Below are 7,517 nucleotides of genomic sequence, written 5' to 3' on the forward strand. Positions count from 1 at the left end.
AGTCCACTGGCTTAAAGGTGCCCAAACATGGAATTTTAAAAAAAGGGTATCATGCCCAATTCACTCTAAGGGAACCTAGAGATTGTGTGCTCAGTCAAGCTGGGGGATGCAATTTAAAAATCGAGGCCCACACAGGCCCTGATCTTACCCAATTCCATACAGAATTTAAAAACCCTAGAGGTCTTGCCCAATCAGAATACAATTGTAAAGGTCAAGCTGGGGGATGCAATTTAAAAATCGAGGCCCACACAGGCCCTGATCTTGCCCAATTCCATACAGAATTTAAAAACCCTAGAGGTCTTGCCCAATCAGAATACAATTGTCAAGGTCAAGCTGGGGGATGCAATTTAAAAATCGAGGCCCACACAGGCCTTGATCTTGCCCAATTCCATATACAATTTAAAAATCCTAGAGATCTTGCCCAATTCGATCAAGACAGAATTTAAAAACCCTAGAGGTCTTGCCCAATCAGAATGCAAATTTAAATGTCCAGACACACATTGTGGTCCGAACCTTGCCCAATCAGTCTGGGAATATCTCTTGTGCCATAACAGAGGCACCCCAGGATGTGTGCCCTACTGTTCAACATCTCCTGGCATCAATGAAAATGTGGTGCTTTAACTGTCAAAAAGAGAGAATAAACCCAAGGTGGTCTGGAAGCTTACTGGGCTATAACAACAACAACAACAACAACAACAACATGAAGCTGACCTTGTTTCCAGTTGTAGCTGTTCCTCAGAAGTAACTGTAAATGATACAGACATTGTGTTAGGCAATGTTCTGAGTAATTTTTCATTTCACCCTTTGGCCAAAAGCTTGGGGCAATGTACATCCATCTCTTCCTGTGCTCCCCACTCATGATTTAACCTCACCACTGTCTCATAAGGTAGGGAAAGAAGCAAGAGATTGCTCAAGTTTCCCCCATGGACCTTTAGTCTGGGTGAGGTTTGGAAGCCAAGTCCTGATCAGATACTAACGCCTGGCACATCGGTTGGGTTGCTTTGAAAGCTGCAAGGTCAGGGCAAGATGGAAACCCTGAGGGAGGAGGAGACCAGTCATACTGTTCTCCCTGCTCAAACTGGGCCAGGCTTCCAATGCTTACTGTGGCTGGTCAAGGCCTGCTTTGAACAGGGCTGGTGGGCGAGTCTGCTCTGGGTTTGGGGCCAGGATGAGGAGGAGTCATTTTTTACGGCTTGCTTAGTCCCCACTGCATGGGGTGTGTGCCCCAATTTCATGGTGCCTGGGGAAACTAGAGCCTGGTATTTTGCCACATTTGGAATACTTACAGTGTATCGTTCCGGTCGCCAGATTACCAAAAAAGCCATACTGTCGAACTGAAGAAGGTGCAGCAGAAGAGGCAAACCGAAATGATAAAGGGGCTGATCCTGCTCTTCCCAAAGTGGTTCTCCCACTGTAGAGTCTCTTCTCTCCTTCTTCTTAGCTTCTCCCGACCTCTGTAAGAGAGTCATTGAGAAATGTTAGACTGCCTTACATTTATCTACTAATTGGGCATCTGTTATGGAAGAAGCCCAATACAGATGGGGCATCATCCAACCAGTCAGGCCCAGTTACTCACCCCAACCTCATCACAGGACTTCCGCCGTCTTTGGTGATCTGCCTTCTTCTCGTTAAACAGTGCATTCACCTCCGCTCAATCTTGTGTCAATTTCTCAGGTCAGGCGTTCTCGCAATCCATTTTTGTAGAGTCTTGAATGCTAAAATGCCAAACATCATCTTCAACAAAGACAGAACTTTCAAACAGAAGTTGGGTTGTTGTTTTTTGTCTGTCTGCAAGATAGCTTGATTTGCACCTATCCTGCAAGAACCTTTCTTGCTGACAAGGCAATCAAATATTTCTTAGTCGAGACAATTCTCAAAACCCTTGCATGACACAACCAATTTAAACATTTGCATGTGAAATGATTCCTTCCATTTTATCAATAGACATTAAAACATCAAAACCTTAAGCCCAGCATTCAAACTCAATGCTTTCCTTGAGTAAGGAATAAGGATCCGAGATGGCCATGAGTGCACTAAACAAGAAGTCAGTTTAAAAATCCTAGAGATCTTGCCCATTTTGATCAACATAGAATTTAAAAACCCTGGAGGACTTGCCCAATCAGAATGCAAATTTAAGTCTAGTCTCACATTGAGGGCTGAACCTTGCCCAATCCAGTCTGCAAATATCTCTTTTTACATAACAAAATAGACATAAAATTTATACTAATTTGCCACTAGCAAGCAATTATAGTCTTACCCACCCTTTGGCCAAAAGCCAGTAGATAGCAAGAGATTGGCCCCAATTCCCCCCAGGGAGCTTCAGGCTGAGTGAGAATTGGGCCCCAGATCCTCATCTGATCCTTATCTCCTGACACTTTTCTTGGGTTGCTTTGAAAGGCACAGGAGGAGAGGTTGGTAACCCCCAGGGAAGAGGAAGGCCAGAAGGACAGTTATTCCTGCTCAAACAGGGCCAGGGTTCTATCATTGATGGTTGCTGGGTAACAGTTGCTGCTCAATGGCTGCTTTGAACAGGGTTGTTTGTCTTCTAGTGGTAGTTTTCCAGTGCCTGCTCTGCCCCCACAGCATGTGGGGTGTGCCCCATTTCATGGCGCTTTGGGAAATGACCTTTTTGCTTTCTATGGGATTTTAGTTTTGGTTGGCCACTTTGGGGCCTGTGGAGAAAGGCAGGGCACAGATGTTCAAATAAAAGTCAAGTAATGATTAGCCCGGTCTGCTTGGAGAGGCAAGGTCCCCCTGTGGACTGAGCAACGGGGCACCCAGCAAAGCGGTGATGCCCTTTCGGTTAAGCAGGGGGAGAGCATCTGGCCCTGTCCAGCCCCACCACGGCATCCCTCCAGCGGCTCTTGCTGGGGTCTCCCTTCTTTCTGCGTGGACTGTGAGCCCTCTGGGGTCAGCAAACCTTACCCCTGTGCAAACTGCTCTGAGAAGAGTTTGCTTTTTGTTGAAAAACAGTATACAGATAATAGTAACATTAAAGAAACAAGAACTGAGGGCCATGGTGCTTTCTATCTTCGAAATAAAGATATATATTTTTAAATAATTATATGTGTTATAACTATTATTATTATTATTATATTTACACACAATCTACTAGATGTTATTGACTGCATTTGATTCATCATCATCATCATCATCATCATCATCATCATCATCATCATCATTGTTGCTACTACTAGTATCCCAGCTAAAAGAGCAAAGAGGCAACTTTTAAAAGTGGTGATTCTCTTATATGTAGCAGGGGGAGAGCAACTGGCCCTATCCATCTCCAGCACAGCATCCCTCCAGTGACTGTTGCTGGTGTCTATCTTATGTTTCTTTTTTAGATTCTGAGCTCTTTGGGGGACAGGGAGCCATTTTTAAAATTTATTCATATTTATGTAAACTACTTAAGAGGACTTCTGTTGGAAAGTGGTATAGAAATATTATAAGTATCAGCTTTCTTGCTTGTCCCTGTTTTTCCTGCTTGTGCCACTTTCTAGTTCCCAAGTGTTTCCCAATATAGTTTTTACTGGGGAGGGCTAATCCAGTCCTGGGCGAAGCTATAATTAAGCAGATGGACTAATAGCACAGCAGGAAAACGACTAGACTAGACTAGGGAGCCAGAGGTTGCCAGTTCCAATCCCCGCTGGTACCATGGGAAAAACCTCTATCGGGCAGCAGTGATATAGGAAGATGCTGAAAGGCATCATCTCACACTGTGCAGGAGATAGCAATGGTCAACCCCTCCTGTATTCTACCAAAGACAACCACAGGGTTCTGTGGTCGCCAGGAGTCGAGATTGACTTGATGGCACGCCTCACCTTTTCCAGTGGTTACCGAGGAATACAGGAAGGTCCTCAATGCTTTGCCTTCTCAGCGGGATGCTGCTGTCCCTCCGTGGCTTCCACAGTCCCTGGCTGCTCTGGCTAGTAGTTTCTTTCCTTGGTCAGCTTGGCTCTTTATATCCATGGCGCCACACACCCTGGAAGCTGCCATATACTGAGTCAGACCCTTGGTCCATCTAGCTCCAGATTGTCTCCTTGGACGGGCAGCGGCTTCTCCAAGATTGCAGGCAGGAGCCTCTCTCAGCCCGATCTTGGAGATGCTGCCAGGGAGGGAATCTGGAACCTTCTGCATGCAAGCCTGCAGATGCACTTCCCGGAGCGGCCCCTCCATCCCCTGAGGGGGGAATATCTTACAGGGCTCACATGATGTAGTCTCCCCTTCCGATGTAAACCAGGATGGATCCTGCTTAGCAAAGGGGACCATTCAGGCTTGCTACCAGCTCTCCTCCCCTTCCTCTCCAAGAACCCAAGCCGCCCAGCTGCCTAGGAGCCACCGTGAACCAAGAAGACCTCCAGCTGACAACACAGCCAGCTATGAAAAGAGCTCCAGAGGGCCACCTGGGCCCTTCCAGCTTATGGCCACGCCCCCCAATGTGATGTCACTCACAGGCATATGTGGCTGGAATGCAGGAGGGCTCCCCGGGGAGACGGGTGCACCTGACTGAGCTCACTATCCCCTGACTCCAGTGGCAGCAGATGAGTCGGGCAAAAATGGTTGCTTTGGGATCCCCCCCCCTTCATGGAAGCCTCTTTACAGGTCTAATTTGGGCTGTTGGTGGTTGTGGTCTTCCAGGCAACACTGCCTCCAGGGTGGTGTCATGGTTAGAGTGTTGGACTAGGACTGGGGAGGCCGGGGCTCTAATCCTCATTCAGCCCTGACATTCCCTGGTGGACTCTGGGCCAGTCACGTCTCTCTCAGCCTCACCCACCTCACAGGGTTGTTGTGAGGATAAACACAAGCACGCACACTGCTCTGGGCTCCTTGGAGGAAAAGTGGGATGTTAAATACATACATACATACATACATACTCCACTGTGCCCCCTGGAGCTGTGGGGGGCAAGTCATTCAAGTCAGGGCATCACTTCTAGGGTCAAGGGATCCACTTTCCACTGCTCAATCTACAGCTGTTGCTTGAAGGGAGAGATCCCTTTGGTTCTCCACAGGAGTCCCCCAAACTTTGGTTGGCCGATAGAAGCCAGGAACAGAAGGGGTCTCTTCTGTCAGTGGAGGCTGGTGGGCAGGGCAGTGAATGGGGCACAGCTGCGGGTAACCACAGGCCAACCCGGGACTGAGAATTCACACACACACACACACACACACACACACACACACACACACACACACACTCCCCTTTATCACTGTTTGCTCCCAGAGGTCCTCAACCGGTGGTCCTCTAGATATTGCTGGACTAGAACTCGGGTTCATTGTTGGCCTTTGAGAGAGCCCTTAACACCTCTCTGTTTGGCCTGGGGGCTTTACAGAAAGGGCTGTTACCCCGAATCTCCTCCGGAGGAGAGAGTGTGCGTTCATACTCCAGCCGTACATACCCCCAAGTCCATTCAAGCTCCTTACAGCAATGATGTGGACTTGAGGATTTTTATTCCAGACTATAAAACAGATATGATTCCAGCATTTCAGAAGGCAGGATTACCACCAAAGCACAAGTCTGGCAAGGTTGGTGGATAGTATACTCATGTTTGTCTGTAGTGCTTTGCCCCTCTTGGGTAAGCCCTCCTTTCAAAGTGTCTGCAATACAGATTTACCACAAGGTTTTACAGGGAGAATGTTTTCTGTCCACTCATGCGCACACACACCAGGGAAGCCTTATTCAGACATTATGTTGTACTAGTATTTTTCAGCCCGTTGAAATAGCGGGCGCTAGTTGCCTTCTCCACCTGTGTATAGAGCGGTATCTGTGGACAACGTACCCTCATTGTGCAAGTGTTGAACATAACATGTGAATCTGGCTACTGAGTTCTCAACCTTGTGTTGCACTGTAGCATGCTAAGAAGCAGAAGCCCTGATGGGGCCATGCAGACAGGAACGGGCTTGTTTTTGGTTTAGCTGCCACCCCACTGATGTGCCTGAGTGCACCTCCTCACGTTCCCCCATATCAATGGACCACCTATGTCCATTCCATCGGGGAAATCTCCAGTGCATCACTTGGAAATGTGGTTGCCTACCTTCCGTCCTGATGCTTCATGTCCCAGCCCTCACTGACAAGGATCCTTTTACGTGTGTCCATCTGCTATCAATGTTGGGGATTTTGTTCGTCTCTAACACTATGCTCAGTTTGTGCCTGAATTGTCTCCTCTGAAAGGAGTGCTGGTGAGTGTTGCTGCTGGCTCTCTCAAGAATTTCAGTGGCATAAGCATTATGATATACAGACACTAGGGGAAAGAAACATTCCCTAAAGCCTGATTTTACACGTTTACTGTGCAATGGATTCCCTTTCAATAGGATCTGCGCCCGGCAGGAGCCGCTTTTCGGTGGGTTCTTGGCACAGCTCTACAGTCATGCTCAGTGGCCTGCAGTCACCTGGACAGAGCAGTTGTGCAGTTTCTGTAGGCACAATTGCTGCCCGACTGAGATCGGGGCAAGAGTTTGGGGTGAAGCTGTTGTGCAATTCGCCCTGCCCATTGGTTGCGGGCCTTTAGCAGTCCATTCAGAATCCCGTCTCTACCTGTTAGGATCTCATCTCTACCTGCTGTTTCTAAGTTAACCTGCTAACTCAGAAATAGCAGTCTATTACCACTGGAGAGATAAAATGTACTAGTAAGTATTGAGGCCCTATCTAGAAACATCCATCTTTTGGGCTACCAACTCCAAATGGCAAATGGATAATATCCATGAGATATTTTGGAAAATATCCTCAAAGCCTGAAAATAGGGCAATAGTTTTGATCAATCTGGAAAAGCTTGTAAAGGAACTGAATATGAGATAGTATCCTTGTAACTTGTGATGTGAGTGTAGAGTGCAGTGACCTTCCACTTGCAGATCATCTCAATGGCCATTAAGTAAGATTGACAGGAACACACTCTGATCGTTGTTCTTACTTAAGGTTGATGAATGTGTGTCACATATTCACTGGATCATTGAAACATCGGGTGGTAACTCGCATCTCTGAATAGGCTCCCCTAACAACACCACAATTGCAACCTCCATATCACCTCAAGCGCAAAGCTTTTCCATGGAGTTGTTGTTTTGGACATTTAGCCATGAGCTGGGTGAATATGTATGTATGAATTAGCCTTTAAAATTGTTTGCTTTGGGGGTCGGGGGGGGGATCAACATTCTTTCCATTTGGCTCTTGCATCTCTGCATATCTTCAAATCCACTAGAGACGTCTCATTCAAATTGTAGCAGAGGTTATATGCGCAAAGGTGACCAATTCAGATGTCGCATTTTCTCTGTTTTGTGTGTTTTCAGTGCTCAACTGCAGCCTCTATGAAATATTTTTGTTCATACAAGGTGTATTTTTGTCTCCCTTACAAGTGGAAGACAGCTTGGAGCTCTCTTTTCAGGGAGAAGATGATGTGAACCTGTGGAATGGAGGAATACAGGCCAAATCGGGCAAGATATTCTAGTATGATTTGGGTTCCATGTCTGGGGGGAAGAAAATGAGCTACCTGCCCACCCTAAGATGAAATGCTCCTCCCAGGAAGCACAGA

At 47.0% G+C, this 7,517-nt stretch overlaps 1 long non-coding RNA gene across 2 annotated transcripts; it reads right to left on the minus strand.

Annotated features, from left to right (window-relative positions):
• Positions 1-1,300: 1,300 nt before the first annotated feature.
• On the minus strand, positions 1,301-4,355 carry LOC128342420 (uncharacterized). Of its 2 annotated transcripts, XR_008314974.1 has the most exons (4): positions 4,200-4,355; positions 3,822-3,989; positions 1,577-1,715; positions 1,301-1,454 (listed from the first exon to the last, which is right to left on the minus strand). It is a non-coding gene; the product is annotated as an uncharacterized LOC128342420 (long non-coding RNA). The 2 variants fall into 2 exon arrangements; XR_008314973.1 differs by having other exon boundaries at positions 3,822-4,355.
• Between the last annotated feature and the right edge of the window lie 3,162 nt (positions 4,356-7,517).

Source organism: Hemicordylus capensis, chromosome 2 (assembly GCF_027244095.1).
Source record: "Hemicordylus capensis ecotype Gifberg chromosome 2, rHemCap1.1.pri, whole genome shotgun sequence".
NCBI classification, from domain to species: Eukaryota; Metazoa; Chordata; class Lepidosauria; order Squamata; family Cordylidae; genus Hemicordylus; species Hemicordylus capensis.